We start from the raw sequence: 19,990 nt of genomic DNA on the forward strand, positions 1-19,990 counted from the left end.
CATGCACGTCAGCATGAATCAACAGGCAAAATGAGAATAAGAATCCACTTGAAGATGCCGTATATGGAAGCCACCATTGAAAAGGGATGATCATTGTCCATCAATTCAAAATATTTCAGGGAAAGATGTCCTTCAAGAGACTAAAGGTTCCCTGGTTTAAAGGGGTTCACGGGCCACATATTGCCAGACAGAGAATCAAAGGTAATGGTCTTCAATGTAGCAAACTACTCATTTTCCAAGTCCAAGGAAAACACACTCTGAGGAATATTAAAACATCCAGATTGCCTGAATTTGTAAAGTTAAATTATTGGGGTGGTGGAGGGGGGTAAAGGAGTGGTGGTAAATGTATTGAGCAGACAAATGTACAAGCCTAAAATGAGAAGAGAAAAATTTGGGGAGATGGTATTATCTGGATCTGAAATAGTTAATACATAAGCACCATCCACTGCAAGGTTCTCACATGGACTTTTGAGCAGAAAGGTTTACAATCTCAAAGGATTAGGATCTAACATGAGGTCCCCCCAGTGTAAGCTGAGGCGTGTTTCTAACATGCAGTGAGCTCCAGCTTTTAAACTAGTTAGACTAGAAAGTGGTTTTGCTCTACCATACTGGACCAAGCAGCCCCTGTAGTTTCTGACACTTACAGGGATGTGTAGCAACAACTTTCATTGTCAGCAATAGCTCATAAAAGCCAAATGAGTTGGCATGCTCATTAGGCACTGAGGTCATAAAAGATGCTATATAAATACAAATTCTTCTTTTGAACAGTTGTGTCACAAAAAGCAGGAACGCAGATTCATTCCATTCACTTTCAAGAGTGAAGAATATCTTGGAGACTCAAAACCCCAATTTCTAGGTAAATGGAGAGAGCAGCACAGTTAAAGGAGATTGGGGATGTAGAACATTGAGTAAGACAACCGTCAGTGTCCAGGGATTCCTGTAATCTTTTTCAGAGTTCAGTTATCTCCACTTCTGAGCTCTCCTATAAACATTTCTACATTTTTTAATTTGATCATGTCGACTCCAGCTCTTCTTGACAATTGCAATTTTTCTAGTTCCCTGTAAGTTGATTTTACCATCCCTTCAAATGAATAAAGTCTAAACAGTGTTTTTTTATTAATTTGTGAGACATGGACATCTCTGTTTGGCCAGCATTTCTATTGTCTGTCCCTGGTCGTCCTTGTGAAGGTGGTGATGAGTTGCCTTCATGAACCACTGCAGTCCATGTTGCTATAGGTTGACCCACAATGCCCTTAGGGAAAGAATTCTAGGATGTTGACCCAGCAACAGTGAAGGAACGATGATATATTTCCAAATCAGGAAATTTATATCATTTGGAGATAATCTTGAAGGGGATGGGGTTCCCATGTAACTGCTGCCCTCGTCCTTGGAAATGGAAGTGGTCATGGGTTTAGAAGATGCTGTCCAAGGATCTTTGGTGAATTTCTGCTGTGCATCATTATGAAGTAAAATTGTCAATTATTCCAACTTTCGGGGCATTTTGAACACTTATTTGTAACAATTTGCATTGCAGCCCAACAGGAACATGTAGTTATGGCTAAAGGTGTTGGATATTTAGAGTGGGGGTTGAAGCTGCTAAGACCTTTCTGGTCACTCAATATTTTAAGAAGGTTTCAAAACAATTCCCCCAGTATTTTGGGGGTTTATTATATGTCGGAATTCTATCCTTTGTGTTATACCCACTCCATCATCCCTCCTTCCCTCCTTTTTGCCTTTTTCACTTCTGCTGCCTTCTGCTCTCCCCCTCCTCCCTACATTCTCTCCAAGCCTGTACTGACACATTTCTCTGCGTCCTGATGTCCCCTTCCTTTTCAACCCTTGGTTTCTGCTATTCCAACTCTCCTCCTACCGTCAGTCTCCATTCTCCCCTCATCTCTGTCCTTTCATCCCTCTGTCTGTCCTGCTCTTGTCCAGCCCCACGTATCCTTTGCTCTCTCCAAAACTTTCTCCTCTGTTCTTCCCCTGTCTTTTGCTGTCTAACCTTCCTTCATCCCCTTCCACTCTGATTCTCATTATTCTACTGAGTGTCATTAAATTTCCCACTAGCTTCAGGGACATTCTTCATTCTTTTCTCTTTTCTACCTTCACTCTCTGGTCTTTATCTAAGTCCCTGTTTCCTGATGGGATCTATCCCAGAATGTTGAGGGTGACAAGCGAACAAATTGCTGGAGCATTGACAGACATCTTTGGATCCTCTTTGGCCACAGGTGAGGTCCCAGAGGACTGGAGAATAGCCAATGTTGTTCTATTGTTTAAGAAGGGTAGCAGAGATAATCCAGCTAACTACAGGCCTCTGAGCCTCACATTGGTGGTAGGGACATTATTGGCAAAGACTCTCGGGTACAAGATCTATATGCATTTTGAAAAAAATGGACTGATAAGTGGTTGATAGCATGGTTTTGTGTTGGTGAGGTTGTGCCTCACTAACTTGATTGGGTTTTGTGAGGAGGTGACAAAGATGATTGATGAGGGAAAAGTGGCTGATGTTGAATACATGGACTTCAGTAAAGCTTTTGACAAGGTCCGTCATGGCAGACTGGTACAAAGGTGGTATGGTATCACATGGTATCAGGGGTGAGCTGGCAAGATGGGTACAAAACTGGCTTAGTCATAGAAGACAGAAGGTAACAGTGCTTTTTGGAATGGAGGGCTGTGACTAGCAATGTTCCACAGGGATCGGTACTGGGACTACTGCTGTTAATGAACAGCATAAGTGCTTTGGAAGAAAATGTAGCTGGTCTAATGAGTAAATTTGCAGCTGATACAAAGATTGGAGGAGTTGCAGATATTGAGGAGGATGGTCAGAGGATACAGCAGAATATAGATCAGTTGGAAGCTTGGACAGAAAAATGGTAGATAGAGTTTAATCTGGACAAATGTGAGATATTGCATTTTGGAAGGACACATACAGCTGGAAATTATACAGTGAATGGCAGAACCCTTAGTAGTATTGATATGCAGAGAGATCTGGGTGTGCAGGTCCACAGATCACTGGAGGCAGCAGCGCAGGTATCTACGATAGTAAAACAGGCCTATTGTATACTTGTCTTCATTGGAAGGGGCATTGAGTATAAGGATAGACAATTTATTCTGGAGCTTTATTGAACTTTATAGAACTTACATACAGTTCTGGTCACCACACTACCAGAAAAATGTGGATGCTTTGGAGAGGATACAGAAAAGGTTTACTCGGATGTTGCCTGGTAGAGGAGATTTTAGTTATGAAGAAAGATTGGATAGACTGGGTTTGTTCTCACCAGAACACAGGAAGTTGAGGGGTAACCCTGGTAGAAGTTTATAAGATTGTGAATGACATGGATAGTGCAGAAAGTGTGAGGCTTTTTCCTAGGGTGGAAGGGTCAATTACTGGGGGACACAGATTTAAGGTGCCGGGGGGAAGTTTAAAAGAGGTGTGGGAGGCCAGTTTTTCACACAGAGGAAGTCGAGTGCCTGCTAGAGGAGTTGGTGGAAGCAGATACAATAGCAGCATTCAAGAAGCAGCTGGACAAATACAGGAATAGGAAGGGAATAGATGGACAGGGATCCTGTAATGATGACAGCTTTAGTGTGGAAGGACAAACTGTGTCAGTGCAGGCTTGGAGGTCTGTACTTGTGCTGTATTGTTCTTTGTTCTTGTTCTTTAACCTTGCTTGACTTTCTTTCTTACCCCTTATGCTGGCCTTTTAATCCCTTTGTGATCTCCAGGGCTGTTTTATTGACTTTCTTGCAATTTTCTTTTCCCTCCCTCCATGGACTCTAGCATTCTTCTCCCTTACACACATCTATCACTTTGTTCTACCTTCCCCCTTTGACTTCTTCTGACCTCCATTGTCATGGTCCCCTCTCAGCCCTAGCCAAGCCATCACCACGGTCTGGCTCTGTTTGACCTGTTACTGTATGGCTGCATCTTAATTCCTACACTGTACCAGATGGGTTAACAGTCAAGTCTCTACACTGATGATGTGAACAAGTGACTATCTTCACAGGAACATGTGCAAGACTGATCCAGGCACTGCCCATTAGCTGGAATCTGGTGATAAGGGCTGCCAAAAGGCTGCTTGACATCTGTGGTTATCAAGGCTATTAAATTACTGACAGAAAGGAGTACAGTGTTGCAGATGTATCTTGTCCCTGTGATCCTTGGATAGGTGAACTTAAGAGTCACAAGGTTCCTGGGCAGGAGTCAAATTTTCCAGAGTTCTTAAGGGAAAATGTATAAAAATAAGAGGGCATTGTCAGTGTAACCTGGGAATAGCCGTCACTTTGGGAGCTCAGAGAAGGACAAATCTGGCAAAGTGGCAAAAGCGTGGCCAGCTCTCCTTCACCAGTGCGGTGATACCCAAGACTCAGTAATGAGTCTGAGGCAGCTTTGTGTTGTAAGCTGATACAATTTGCTGCTGGAGTGTTATTCTGACTGACTGATAAATAAAGAAGCAGATTGCAGTAACAGCACAGGCAGGAATCATTGTATTCATTGGCATTGATCTGGGGAAAGCACATACAATAGTGTAGACTGGATTTGGTTTCAGCTCTCCACTTGCAACACAAGGTCAATTAGCAATATTTCTATTAGGTACAGCACATCTGGCATGCCCAGCTGTCACACCTTTGTCACAAATACAAAATAATCTTAAAATCTTGACTCAAACTGATCTGCAGCCCGAGTCACAGAAGCACATTCTATTCTGGAAAGTTCTGTGAATACAATTAACTGGTTGCTTAACAACAATCAGATTTTGTCACCTTAAAACAACCTTAGTAGAATAAAACTAATCTCAATTCCTCGGCTTGGGTCTTTTGTGCACCAATAACTTAGCCATACGCAAGACCATTCTTTCAGCCTTTAATGTGCAGGGCCTTTGTACCATTTACAGGATGCACTGCGACAGCTCATCAGGGCATCTCCAAACCCGTCATCTCTGCAAAACCGAAAAGGACAAGGGCCCCAGAGACATGAGAACCCCATTGTCTGCAATTTCCCTCCAAGCCACACACTGACCCAGATTATATTGACATTCCTTCTCTGTCACTGGGTCCAAATCCCGGAACCCCCTTCTTAATAGTATTGTGGGTCTACTAACAACAACTAAAGTACTTCAAGAAGGCAGCTAGGCAGCACTTTCTCAGGGGCAGATAGGAGTGGGCAAGACGTGCTGGTCTTGCCATGATGTCCACATCCCAGGAATAATTAACCAAGAAGGACATTGGGTATGGGTGCATGGGATACTCATTAGTTTGTTCGTGTGATTGGACAGTTTATACTCAAACACACAGAGCTGACTGTGGCACAGTGGCACAGTGGTTAGCACTGCTGCCTCACAGTGCCATAGACCCGGGTTCAATTCCTGCCTCAGGCATCTGTCTGTGTGGAGTTTGCACATTCTCCCCATGTCTGCTTGGGTTTCCTCTGGGTGCTCCGGTTTCCTCCCACAGTCCAAAGAAAATGTGCAGGTTAGGTGAATTGGCCATGCTAAATTACCAGTAGTGTTAGATGAAGGGGTAAATGTAGGGGAATGGGTCGGGGTGTGTTGCTCTTTGGAGGGTCGGTGTGGACTTGTTGGGCCGAAGGGCCTGTTTCGACACTGTGAGTAATCTGATGTAAGAATTGATGTGCTGCTTAATCACAGAGCAAAGAGCTTACAGTTTCGACACTGGGTTAGCCCGGTGTTAGCTCATGTCAGTCAGGGTGATGGAAACATAGAAAATAGGAGCAAGAAAATATTCGGCCCTTCAAGCCTCCTCTACCATTCAGTATGATCACAGCTGATTATCCATCTCAGTCCTCTGTTCCCACTTTCTCCCCTTAGCCCTGAGAACTATATCTATCTCTTTGTTGAAAACACTTAATGATTTGGCCTCAATTGCTTTCTGTGGTAGCGAATTCCACAGGCTCAACAGACTCAGTCCAAATTGGCCTACCCCATATCCTGAAACTCTGAGTCATAGAGTCAGACAGCTTTGCTCCAATTCATCCATGCTAACCAGGTTTCCCAAACTAACCTACTCCCATTTGCCTGTGCTTAGCCTATATTCCTCTAAACCTTTCCTATTCATGTGCCTGTCCAAACGTCTTTTAAATGTTGTAACTGTACCTGCATCCACCATTTCCTCAGGCAGGTACATTTATGACATTTGACCCACATTGACTCCCCATCCTCATTCTGCATACGAACCATCCTCTGTGTGAAAAAGTTGCCCCTCAGGTCCCTTTTAAATCTTTCCCCTCTCACTTTAAACCTATGCCCTCCAGTTCTGGACTCCCCCACACTGGGGTAAAGACCTTTTCTATTTACCGTATCCATGCCCCTCATGATTTTATAAATCTCTATAAGGTCACCCTCTCAGCCTCTTATGCTCCAGTGAAAAAAGTCCCAGCCTATCCAGCCCATCTTTATAACTCAAACCCACCCTGGAGAGGGGGAGAATGGGAGACCAAATATAACTTGGCAGAAAGACCTTGTGTTAGTGAGTGGAAATTGAGTCACGGATGCTTTTACCAGCTTACTGCACCTGGTTAAGAGTGCACATGTGTGCAAGGTGGACAGGGACTGGAGCGGCTTCATCTCAAGTGGCTCAGTGGTTAGCACTGCTGCCTCACAGTACCAGGATCCCAGGTTTGATTCCAGCCTCGGGCGACTGTCTGTGTGAAGTTTGCACATTCTCCCTGTGTCTGTGTGGGTTTCCTCTGGGTGCTCTGGTTTCCTCCCACAGTCCAAAGATGCGCAGGTCAGGTGAATTGGCCATGCTAAATTGCCCATAGTGTTAAGTGCATTAGTCAGAGGGAATGGGTCTCAGTGGGTTACTATTGGAGGGTCGGTGTGGACTGGTTGGGCTGAAGGGTATGTTTCCACACTGTAGGGACTCTAATGTAAACGTCCCTGTGAGCTGAAGAGATTTGCAAACCTGCTCTGGGCCGAACCATGAAAATAAATGGGGACTTGAGGCAATTTTAACCAGTGCTTGGTGATACCAGCATTCACTTCCCATCCCTAGTTGCTCCAGTCCCTGGTGAAGAAGGGGTTAAAACTTCTACTTTTGAAGCACTGCAGCATAATGGGGAAGGTAATCTGCAAGATCACCACTGTCAGTGGAACTAACCACGGGCTAGAGAAAACTGGGCAAGGAAAGCATTTCTTTAAGGAAATAAAAGGAAATACAAAGGATGCGCCATTGGTGTATCAAATTACTTTATTATCATGAGCACAAACTATCAGATGCGACAATCAGCTGCTACATAAACACTGGACAATTACACAGTGTGTACACCCTGGTTACAGCAAACTGATCAAAATAGGCTCCTTCCTTTGTCCCATTGAAACTGAATTTACACAGAAACCGGATGAAACGCTTCAGCTCTTCAGCACGCTGCAAACAGAAGTCGTTTTTTTATCCTTCCTTGTTTGGACAGCTCAGCCCCAGGGATTTATGCAAATCCCTCAACGCTGTGTTGTTCATTTTACGACCCAGTGCAATTGTGCAGTTATAAACACGCGCCCTGTCCCCCACCCCCGAGCGAATCCATCATTTCAATTATGATCATTCTTTTCCCTTTCTTCGAATCCACTCCATGTCCCTTTCACCTTTCACCCTTGTGCACACTGACCTACATTGACTCCCCATCCACAAATGTTTTTGTTCTGAAATCTTCATCTTCGTGTCCAAATGGGTGTAGGATTCTGAATGCTGTAACCTCCCCCAGCCCTTACAATCCCCTGGGAAATCTTGTGTACCACCAACTCTGCCCCCTCTCTCCAGCCCCGAATTCCCCTTCGCCCCACCAATGACAGCCGTGCTTCCAGCTTTCAAATGCTAACATCCTCTCCCTAAACCTCTCCAACCACTCTGTCCCCCTTGAAGATCCAGATTAAACCCTAACTACAAACAAAACAGGCTGACGCTGGAAATCTGAAGCAAACACAGAACATGCTGGAGAATGCTAGGCAGGAGAAAAGCTGTACTGCACTCGAAACCCTCACTCTGTTTCTCCCTCAACAGATGCTGCCAGACCTGCTGAGTTTCTCCAGCACGTTCTGTCTTTGTTTCTGATTATAATGCAGCTGCTTAGCCAAGTATTTGCTCACCTGCCCTCTTATCGGGCTCGGTCTCAATTGTGCCCTCATCAGGCTCCTGTGGAATTGGCGTGCATTAGTGGTGCTATGTAAATGCAGATTGTTGGAGGATTTTGAATGGCATAGGTCTATGTGAACTCTCCTCTGTTGGCAGGTTGCCATTTTCCTCTGCCCTTCATCAGCTCTGTACTTCATCTGTCCCTGGTAGTGCCAGTCAGGGCCATCAACAGCTGGCTTCTCTTCACCTTTTTTTTATTTCAAAAATATACTTTATTCATAAAATAATTTGATGGTCTGTACAGTTGGTCATGCCGTACATACGTAAACATTTACATACAGAGATCAGAATTTATCTTTTTTATACACAAGTCTGTACATTTATCCATCATATGTCCATATATTTAGCTGAGGCGTCAGTAGAGCCCAAATGACTGCGTGGGCCCCCTGTTCTTCGTTAGGCAGGCAGATGTTACACGGTGGTCTTTCCCCACCACGCCTTGGCGGCAGCTGCCCCAAGCTTCAGCGCATCTCTCAACACGTAGTCCTGGACCTTGGAATGTGCCAGTCTGCAAAACTCAGTCGGGTTCAACTCCTTCAGCTGGAAGATCAACAGGTTTCGGACTACCCAGAGACCGTCCTTCACCGAATTGATGATCCTCCAGGCACAGTTGATGTTCGTCTCGGTGTGCGTCCCGGGGAACAGACCGTAGAGCACGGAGTCCCGCGTCACGGCGCTGCTTGGGACGAACCTCGACAAACACCACTGCATTCCTCTCCAGACCTTCTGCGTAGGCACATTCCAGAAGGAGGTGTGTGACAGTCTCGTCCCCCCCACAGCCGCTTCGAGGGCAGCGTACGGTGCGGCTGAGAGTCCGGGCGTGCATAAAGGATCTCACAGGCAGAGCCCTTCTCACCACCAGCCAAGCTATGTCTTGGTGCTTGTTGGAAAGTTCTGGCGATGAGGCATTCTGCCAAATGGCTTTGACAGTCTGCTCAGGGAACTGCTCGATAGGATCCGCCCTCTCCTTTTCCCGAAGGGTCTCAAGGACACTACGTGCTGACCACTTCCTGATGGACTTGTGGTCAAAGGTGTTTTTCTTCATAAACTTCTCCACAAAGGACAGGTGATACGGAACGGTCCAACTCCGTCCTAATGTAAAATGGGATGGCATGTTGGCTCAGTGGTTAGCACTGCTGCCTCACAGTACCAGGGTTCCAGGCTCGATTCCAGTCTTGGGCGACGGTCTGTGGGGAGTTTGCACATTCTCCCCGTGTCTGTGTGGGTTTCCTTCGGGTGCTCCGGTTTCCTCCCACAGTCCAAAGATGTGCAGGTCAGGTGAATTGGCCATGCTAAATTGTCCATAGTGTTAGGTGCATTAGTCAGAGGGAAATGAGTCTGGGTGGGTCACTCTTCGAAGGGTCGGTGTGGACTTGTTGGGCCGGAGGGCCTGTTTCCACACTGGAGGGAATCTGAATCTGATCTACTCGGAGCGTTCCGCGACAGCGAGGCCAGGCCTATCCTTCGCAACAGCGGGGACAGGTAGAACCACAGTACATAGTGACGCTTGGAGTTTGCGTACTGGGGATCCACGCACAGCTTGATGCAGCCACACACAAAGGTGGCCATCAGGGTGAGAGTGGCATTGGGTGTATTTTTTCCCCCATTTCCCAGATCTTTGTGCAGCGAATCCCTTCGGACCCGGGCCATCTTTGACCTCCATATAAACTAGAAGATGGCCCGGGTGACTGCAGCGTCACAGGTTCTGGGAATAGGCCAGACCTGTGCCATGTATAATAGCAATGACAGTGCCTTACACCTGATGACCAAGTTTTTTTCCCGCGATGGAGAGCGACCGTAGCTTCCATCTGCCCAGTTTCTGCCTCACTTTGCTGATACGCTCCTCCCAAGACTTGGCGCACGCCCCAACCCCACCGAACCAAATACCCAGCACCTTCAGGTGGTTGGTCCTGACGGTGAAGGGGATCGAGGATTGGTCGGCCCAGTTCCCGAAGAGCATGGCCTCGCTCTTGCCTCGCTTTACCTTGGCCCCCGAGGCAGGTTCAAACTGGTCACACATGCACATGACAGCGCACGGACAGCGGATCCGAGCAGAAAACGGCGACGTCATCCATGTACAGGGAGGCCTTGACCTGCAGGCCCCAGCTCCCAGGAATAGTCACCTCTCTCAGGCTCGCATCCTTCCTGATGGACTCGGCGAATGGCTCTATGTAGCACACAAACAAGGCAGGAGAGAGAGGGCAGCCCTGCCTGACTCCAGATCTGACTGGGAAGCTATCTGATTCCCACCCGATGGTTGAGACTGCACTGATAATGTTGGTGTAGAGCAGTCTGATCCAATTGCAGATTCCCTCCCCAAAGCCCATTTTGGAGAGAACATCTCTCATATACCTGTGTGATATCCTGTCAAAGGCTTTCTCCTGGTCCAGGCTGATCAGACAGGTGTCCAACCCTCTGTCCTGCACGTAGGCGATCGTATCCCTGAGGAGTGCGAGACTCTTAGCGATCTTCCTGCCCGGTACAGCACAGGTTTGGTCAGGGTGAATCACCGACCCATCACCGACCCCAGAGCAGACCTGACACAATTGGTGATAACCTTTGACAGAATTTTATAATCTGCATTCAATAGTGAGATGGGTCTCCAATTTTTGAGTTCCTCCCTCTCCCCCTTCCGCTTGTAGATGAGGATGATGATGCCTTTCCTCATGGATTCACTCATGGTACCTGCCCGAAGCATACTGACATACACCTCCAGCAGGTCCTGGCCAATCAAGTCCCACAGAGTGGAATAGAGCTCGACCGGTAAGTCGTCGCTTCCGGGAGTTTTAATCTTTTCGAAGGACTCGAGGGCCTTGGTCAGCTCGTCCAGAGATAGCGGCTGGTCCAGCCTCTCCCGTGTTCTGTCATCTAAGACCTCCGTGATAGAGGACAGGAATGACTGGGAGGCCACGCTGTCGGTTGGCTTCGCGTCATACAGACTGGCATAGAAGGATTTGCTGATCCTCATGACGTCAGCCTGAGATGACGTTATCGAGCCATCTTCTTCCTTCAGGCTGCTGAGCACAGAGCTCTCTTTGTGCACCTTCTGGAAGAAGAAATGTGAGCACGCCTCGTCCTGCTCCATGGAGCAGACTTTGGACAGGAAGATTATCTTGGATGCCTCCGAGGCAAAGAGCGAGGCTTGCTGGCCCTTCACCTCCTTGAGGTCCTCCGTGACATCGACCCCCATCGTCTGCAGCAGGAGCAGGTTCTGCATACTTTGGCTTCTCTTCACCTACCTTTCTGATGCCCCTTTTGTTATACTGCACGGTGTAATTTAAACTCCTAGCTCTCAATGGGGCTTACCATTCACCACTGTCCTCCAACTCAATGTGAAGCACTTTGTAATAACAAGGGGTTATTGTTCTGAATGTTGATGTAACCCGACCTGGCGCTTTGATAGTACTGTACAGCATAGGAGATGTGAGGATTCTGAGTAGTTTACCATAAGAAACAGTCTGAAATCTACACAATACCCAATCAATCATGTGGGCACTCTTCAAAGTCAGCACTTCCTAAATTAACACAAATATTTGTTCAGTTGTGTGTTGTTAGTATCCTTTATCTCTGGTAGCAACAATACTGATCCAATTCCCTAAGGAAACACAGAAAATAGGAGCAGGAGTAGGCCATTCAGCCTATTGAGCCTGATTCCCCCATTCAGTATGATCATGGCTGATCATCCAACACAGATCTTGCTTTGTGCACCTCCTGTGCAGACTAACCTATCCCAGCTTCATGGAGGTGTGGGGGAGTGGAGGTGTCTGAGCTGAACATGCCCCAAAAACAGAGCCTTCAAGAGGGAAGGACAGTCCCACTGCCCCATGGGAAATCCAGAGGGGCCTGCCCGCTCTGTCAAAACACCCTATGATATGTACTGTATGTCCTTGTTCACTATAATCCGCCTGTACTGCTCGCCAAACAAAGCTTTTCACTGTATTTCAGGACATATGACTACAAATAAATCAAACCAAAACAACTCAGTACCCTCTTCCCACTTTCGCCACATTCGCTTTGATTCATATAGCCTTAAGAATTCTATTCAACTCCTTCTTGGAAAGATTCAATGTTTTATGAAGGAAAGTGGTTGCTACGATTGTCACGTAAGGATTGCTTCAGATTTGACTATAAATCCCTCTCCCTTGGCAAGACTGACCAGGCAGAATCTTCCTCCTTCAGGTTTCTGATATCGGGTTGAAATGAGTGTTCCCAAGACTGGCTCACAGATATTCTGAAGTTAGCCATCTCTGAGCTCTCTGTTCAGGCTGGACGGAGTTTACAAACTGCTGAATGACTCAAGGCAAAGAAATTCTCGATCGTCAGCGGCCGCACCAAGTCAGAGATGGGTAAGGAAATGGTTGCCTCACTAAAGAGGTGTCTTGGAAAACGCAGGTTTCAAATTCAAAAGCTAAAAGGACTGATCAGACAGGCCCCTCTGGATTTCCCATGGGGCAGTGGGGCTATCCATCTCTCCTGAAGGCTCTCTTTTTGGAGCACGTCCAGCTCAGACATCACCCCCACTTCCCCCCAACAGAAAGCACTTTCGTGAAGTTGGGATTGTTCTAATATTGTCCAGTGTCAGAGGGGAGGAAAGGGGGCAGCCTACCACCACCAAAATATGGACCGTCCAGGAAAATTGCCAGTGTTAAGGCTTTAAATAATTGCCATTGGCTGCCTGCTCCAGTCACTGGTATAGCCAGTCCAGATTGGATTCTGGAAACCTTCTCTGGTTATGTCCATCTCTCGGCTTGCAACTCCAGCAAATCCTGCTCATCATCCAACACATGCAAGTAAAGTTATCTCTCGGGCATGTTCCCAATGAATAATTCAGTAGGAAGAGGAGATTAAGGGTTTTTTTAAAAGGTTACCAGTTTCCATTTGTACACCACTGGGCCACGAGATTCTACACAGAAGCAAGGATGTAATTCATGGTCTCCAGCTAAAAGGTCAAACTCCCATTTAGTTTCTTTATTCTTTCATGTGATGTAGGCATCTTCAGCAAGGCCAGAATTGTTGCCCCATCCCAAATGGAACTGAGTGACCTATTTCAGAGGACAGTTAAGAGTCGACCAAATTGCTGGGCAGGTCTAGTGTCACAAATGAGGCAAAAGTGAGGACTGTAGATGCTAGAGATCAGAGTCTAGATTAGAATGGTACTGGAAAAGCACAGCAGATCAGGCAGCATCCGAGGAGATGCTGTCTCAGCACAGATGAGGCAAACCAGGTAAAGACAAAAGATTGTCTTTGTTAAATAGCATTAGTGAACTAGATGAGTATTTACAACAATCAGTAATCATCATGGGTAGTTTCGTGGCTCAGTGATTTGCAATACTGCTTCATAATGCTCGGGGCATGGATTCAATTCCACCCTCAGGTGACCTTGTGCGGAGTTTATGCATTCTCCCCATCTCTGAGGGGTGTCCTGTGGATGCTTTGGCTTCTTCCCACAGTCCAAAGATGTGGGTTAGGATAGGATGTTCTTCAGAGGGTCAGTGCGGACTTGATGGGCCAAATGGCCTGCTTCCACACTGTAGGAATTTGATTATTTCAATTCTAGATTTTATTTATTGAAGCTAAACTCCACTCACTGACATGTTGAGATTTGAAGAACATTCACAGGACATCAGCCTGGGACTCTCAGTACTAATGCAATGACAGTGCCTCAAGAGCTCCATCTCCCCAGCACTGCTAAACTTTGCAGTGCGCAGTACTTCAGCATCAAAGCTCAGCTGGCTGGATGGCTGGTTTGTAAAGCAGTGCGAGTTCAATTCCTGTACCAGCTGGAGATACCATAAAGGTCCTACGTTTACAACCTCACTTGAGGCATGGTGTCCTTCAGGTTAAACCACAACCAGTCATCCTTCCCTCTTTAATGAGAGAGCAACCTCATAATGATTTTACCTTTGTGGAACACAGTCAGGTTTTCCCCGACAAACAATGTTACTCGATTATTGGTAACACTTCATAATTTTCAGAAGAGGCTTTGATGACAAAATACTCCATGTAGAATGCTGTAACAGACTCTTTGAAGTTGTATGCCTGAGCTGCCTTGTTGAGGGAACTATTTAATTGATCCCACCACCCCACACCCTCCTGCACTTCTTTTCCCCTTTTCAAGTGTACATCTAATTCCCAGTTGAAAGTTACTATTGAAGTTATTTTAACTGTTCTAATGGGAGAGTGGCTTTTGTTTCAAAGCCGTCCTAATGATGACTCTGCTCCATGTTTTTGATAGCTCGCCAGCAATTACCATTTGAACCAGTTTAGCTCATCCATCTAAAGGGAAGAATTTACATTTATATGCTGCCTTATTATATCTCTGAAAAAAGTTCCAATGTGCTTCAAACATTTTTGAAATGCTGTCGCTGTTGTATATAGCCAACCTGCAGTTCCCCATCACAACAATCTCTTATCTCTTTTTGAGAGGATTCCAGGTCTTAAGCCTCCATTAACCTGCATTCTCTCCAAGCACTGCTTGCTGTTTTTGTCAGGAAAGGCTTTGTACTATCAGCACACTATTTGCTTTATGCTACTTTAAACCTAGCTTAGTTTGAAGCAGTGTTCCTGACATGCTTTTTCCATTTGCTACCTTATATAGCTCAACAAGGTCCCATTACTCTTGTATCTCCTCAAGCCCCAGTTCCTCCTGCATTTCTTCATAATTCAGAGCCTCTTGTGATGCTTCTTCCTCTCCGACTCTTGTTAAAGGGATGCCTATTAACAGAGAGTCCAGATGTAAGACTACCTCCTTCAGATGTCACACCATTTTCTGCCAGTTCTGGCTTACAATGGGCAGCTGAAAGAAAATGAAGGGCATTAAGAAAAAGAACAATGATACATAAAAGCCCTACATTATGCCTTTTATAAGATTGGGCCAAGAAATTGCTAGTTATGGTTGACTAAATTGTGAAGGGTGACGCAATGTTATCTCCTCAAGATATTTTCTCTTCCAACTCCAAAATATTCCTGGTAACCACATTGCCAATGCTACGGGCAACTACTGAATTCTTGTCATTATCTTCTGCTATTGATATTCTAGCCACCTGGTAATGGCTCATCCAAAGGCTGTGTAGAAGAAGATACGTGGAAACACAATCACAGTCAAGTTCCCCTCCAAACCGCTCACCATGTCGATTTGGAAATATTTCACCATTCCTTCACTACTGGCTGGGTCAAAACCCTGGAATTCTCTCCCGAAGGGCATTGTGGGTCTACCTACAGCACATGGATTACAGCTGTTGAAGCAGCCAGCTCACATTCTCAAGGGCAATAGGGACAACCAATAAATGCTGGCCCAGTCTATGGCGTCCACATCCCATGTGTGAATTAAAAATATTCCTTTAAAGAATGAAACTTGCTGTCTTTGTTTCAGCATTCCACTTGTTCCGTCCCATGTTCTTAACAGCATAAAACCTGTCTCATTTCCCCGTCTCATCAGTTCCAAAGAAGCATCTGATTGGATTCAAAATATTGGCTCTGTTTCTCTCTCCACAGATACAGCCAGACCTGCTGAGCTTCTCCATCATTCTTTGGCCTTACTGCTGTCCTGACTTGGCCTGGACTAGTTATGACTCGAGATCCACTATTTGTAACTCTTAACAGCCCTCCAAAATGGCAAAGCAAACTGCTCCATGACACATTAAGTTGACTTATCATCAACTTGCACTGGGCAACCCATGTCATGGAAGTTAATGAAAACAGACAGATTTTCACTGTACTTTTTAATCTTCAAAATGTTTCTTCCACTTTCGAACGTCCAGATTGCAACTTTTCGGAGATGCGCTGAAGCAGTCTTCTTATCTGTTCTGATTTGGAGATGCCGGTGTTGGACTGGGGTGTACAAAGTTAAAAATCACACAACACCAGGTTATAGTCCAACAGGTTTAATTGGAAGCACACTAGCTTTCAGAGCAACACTCCTTCATCAGGTGATAGTGGAGGGCTCAATCCTAACACAGTGTGATGTAACTGAAATTATACATTGAAAAATTGATTTTCTGTTAAGCCTTTCATCTGTTAGAATACAGTGATAGTTTCATGAAAGTACACATGAAAGAAGTGAAACTATCACTGTATTCTAACAGATGAAAGGCTTAACAGACAATCAATTTTTCAATGTATAATTTTAGTCACATCACACTGTAAATTTTTGCTATAAATTCTGTGTTAGGATTGAGCCCTCCACTATCACTTGATGAAGGAGTGTCGCTCTGAAAGCTAGTGTGCTTCCAATTAAACCTGTTGGACTATAACCTGGTGTTGTGTGATTTTTAACTTCTTATCTGTTCAGTGGTAGCCAATCCTACGGTATGAACTACATAACCACCTTTGGCCATGCTACTGCACTGGGGAAGAGAAGGAAGTCCTTTCGCTATCTGGTTAAAGTTACTGTTCTCAGAGAACTGACTGTCCCATTGAAGAAAGGTGAGAAATGAGTCCAAGGAGAGATTGAAAAGGAAAACTGTAAAATAAACACTTTTTGGTTATTCGTTGATGGGAATGTAGGCACCATTATTTCAGTTAGCATTCATGCCAACTCTTAGTTGCCCTTGAATACAACTGACCAGCTTCCTCAACCACTTCAGAGGGCCATTAAGAATTAGCCACATGGCTGTGGATCTGGAGTCACATGTAGGCCAGGGTAAGGATGGCAGATTGCCTCCTTAAAGAACATTAGTGAACCAGATTTTTTTTAAACAATTATGGTCAATGTTAGACTTTTAATTTCCAATTTCTCTTTTTAATTCAAATCTTGCAATCTGCCTCAGTGGGATACCAAACCCAGGACCCCAGTATATTACCTGAATCTATGGATAACTGGATTGAATGACAATACCACTAGGCCATTGCCTAGCTCCTGACAGCCCCTGTCGATGGAGGCACTGGAACAAAACTCAATGAATCAATAGAAGCTTACAAAATTATAACAGAAAGCTTTCAAAATTAAACTAAATTATGGCTGTCAGGCTGATGAAGCACCTCAACCCCTGTGGTGCTCACCGACACAGGAGAACTTGGCTGCAGTGGGTGTAAAAGCCAAGCTGGTACACAAGCAGCTCTCAGAGGTTCCCAGCACACCTCTGGCTTGAGTGAGTTGCAGGTGACTCTGTATCTGAGTTACACATAATGAGCGGTTTGGCCCGCACTGGGTTTAAGGACTGGATCCACTCAGCTCTCCTGACCGGGCAATTGTACAACTCTAACTGAGGTTATTTTCGGAAGCATTGATCCCTGACAGATCCAAGCCAACCTATTCATGCTTTTCAAAGCAACCTGTAAGACTCCATCCACCTTTGTGTCCTCCTAGTTGAATCTGCAAATCAACTGGGTGACAGTGCGTAAAGTATCCCATGCCATTTCTGGACTGGGTCAAATCAGGGCAGTTCCCAGAGGGTGAATCAGGGGAGAGTGAACCTGGAACCTTTGTCAACTTCTGTGCTGTGTTGAGGTGGCAGGGGGCTCTGACCACCCGCCACCCACCCACCAGGAGGGTGAACCATGGAGGCAATCAGTGATTTCAGAAGGAGATAAAACAGGCACTTGGATTGGGGTTGCAGGCAGAGAATGAGGGAATGGATGGATCGATAAAGAGAGAGCATGGATTTGATGGAGCTGAATGGCTTCCTCTTCCATCGTAATGACTCTGTCACTCAAATGGAGGGGTGGGAGGTTGGGTACAGGGTGGAGATTCTCAAGGTGATTGATCAAATGAAACTGATGTGCAAACATAGATGAGGATTTATGAGGAACATGCATTTCACCCACCATCAATCTTTGCCTCCCCTTGCTCCCAGGTTGGAAGGGGAGCCTGTTGCCAAGGTTACACAGATGGTAGGTATATATTTATATATATGGCTGTGAGCCCCATCAAAAGGCAAACAATGGATGCAAGTGGTTGCAGAATTAGCCAGCAGCTGGCTGTCTGAACAGCCCATTCAAGGGACGGCCCAGATGGATTAATTATTCAGTGCTTTTCAGCTTGCTCTCTTCATTCACCGTGACACTAATTACGAAGATGCCTCTCACTCCCCCACCCCCCACTCCCACTTTCTACTTCCCCCTGCCTTCAATGTAGGGTCCGCCCTACTCCCTGACGCACACAGCACAGAGCGGCTCCACCTTTTGTGAGTGTGTCTATACACTCTCTCTGTGGAAAGATTAACAGGCAAGTCGAAAGGCTGATATGATACTATCCTTAACGCACTGTTGGCCTCAAATCGGACAATCCCGAGATAGCAGGGGATCAAACTGTCTCCATGCATCTCTTCCCCCTTTCCCAATGTTAGCCAGACGCATCTCCACCCAATAGCAGCAGCAGCTAGAACAGGAGGGTACATCTTCCAGATCGCATTCTCTTTCTCCAGAATATCTCACACACTCAATGCTGACTCGCTCACGGTGATGGGATGAACTCAGGAGTGATATTGCACTTGTCTGTGAACGTTTCGTTTTATTTCTGTTGGGGGCAAAAAAAAACAACCAGAACCATAATCAAATGATTGCAATGCAGAAGAGGTGTCAGGTAAGGGGAGTCTCTCTCTCTCTCTCTCGTACATTATTGGAACTAAAATTCACTTTTTCCTAAAGTGATTACAGACAGACCTGAGGTTGGATGCGTGGCAGAATGTGTGTTTTAGGGGATTGTGTGTTAGTCCAGTAAATATGAAGTCCCATTGCCTGAGATGCAGGGCGTGTGTGTTACTTATTTGAGAACAGTGCTTCAGCCATTGTGTTGGAATAACAATCTGAACGCAGCGTTATCCAGCAATTTGTACATAGCCCTAAGTCTGTCTAGCCCGGTACAAGGTTATTATATAAATGGTCGGTGAGCAATGCGGAGAAGAGGCGTTAATTTTTTACGATGGCTAGAGATTGCGGATACAACGGCCACGTGAATGTGTCGAGTGCAATATATCGAATTAAAACGCAGATTGCAAATGAATTTGACAATCTGCTATCATGATTTTATTCAATTAGCTTTTTTGTGAGGGGTCGAGAACTAAAACGGGTCTAGGGCTAAACTTCAAAATGGGTTTTCAGAGAACAAAATAACAGCAGTGTGTGTTTTATTTTAATTCTTGCTTAACTTTAACCTGCCAAGATTATTTTTGGCGAAATGTCTAATACTTTCCACTGTTTACCGGTTTGATTCTACAAACTAAACTGCGGGGGAAAGCATCTTTGTTTCAAGTGCCACAGGAAGTCACTTGACTTGTTCTGGTGCCCATGAAGTGAACCGTTTAATGGGCTGGTCATGGACACAGTGCTGAGGGATTACAGTTATAGGGTGAGGGGCGATGTCCCATTGGGATGAGCGGGTCTGATGAACATATTGCACTGTAAGAAGCAAAGTGACATTGTCAGGTGGGGGAGGGAGAGGTATGAAAGGTTCTCTGTAAAATCAGCCCGATTAGGGATCTAGGCTGTGGCCACCTTTTTTTAAAAAAAAATCTAGCTTTCAAATCTAGACCTGGTGCATGGATGGGCTTCTGAGATATTTCCAGACAGAGGCCACTAGTGCTTTAACTATGACTGGTGATAGTGTCCGAGATTCCACTTCAGATTTTGGGGAGGCATTGATCCTCCAGTAAAAGGACTGCTTTATTTCATTGTCAGCAAAGTACAACTGTCTGCTTTCATGCAAATTCTGCAGCAGTGTCTGGGGTGACAGTGAATATAAAGAAGGGAAATGAGGCATTCTCTTTGCACTGTCATGTACGCAATTGTGAAAATGGTATTTCATATTTGTGCCATTGGTACATTATTTGGTCGTGACAATGATTTTTTTTTTAACAATCTGTGTTTTAAAATGCACTTCCTTTTAAAAGGAGCAAAATGTTTT

At 45.4% G+C, this 19,990-nt stretch overlaps 1 long non-coding RNA gene across 2 annotated transcripts in view; it reads left to right on the forward strand.

Annotated features, from left to right (window-relative positions):
* The first annotated feature begins 18,230 nt into the window (after positions 1-18,230).
* LOC122562557 (uncharacterized) overlaps positions 18,231-19,990 on the forward strand; it is a 55,469-nt gene continuing 53,709 nt past the window's right edge. The window contains exon 1 of one of the 2 annotated variants that reach the window (XR_015761239.1): positions 18,231-18,670. This is a non-coding gene — a long non-coding RNA (uncharacterized LOC122562557). The remainder of the gene's footprint in view (positions 18,671-19,990) is intronic. The other variant, XR_015761238.1, reaches the window with a different exon arrangement.

Source organism: Chiloscyllium plagiosum, unplaced genomic scaffold (assembly GCF_037043375.1).
Source record: "Chiloscyllium plagiosum isolate Xiang-an unplaced genomic scaffold, Cpla_swu_hap1 HiC_scaffold_24, whole genome shotgun sequence".
Lineage (NCBI taxonomy): Eukaryota > Metazoa > Chordata > Chondrichthyes > Orectolobiformes > Hemiscylliidae > Chiloscyllium > Chiloscyllium plagiosum.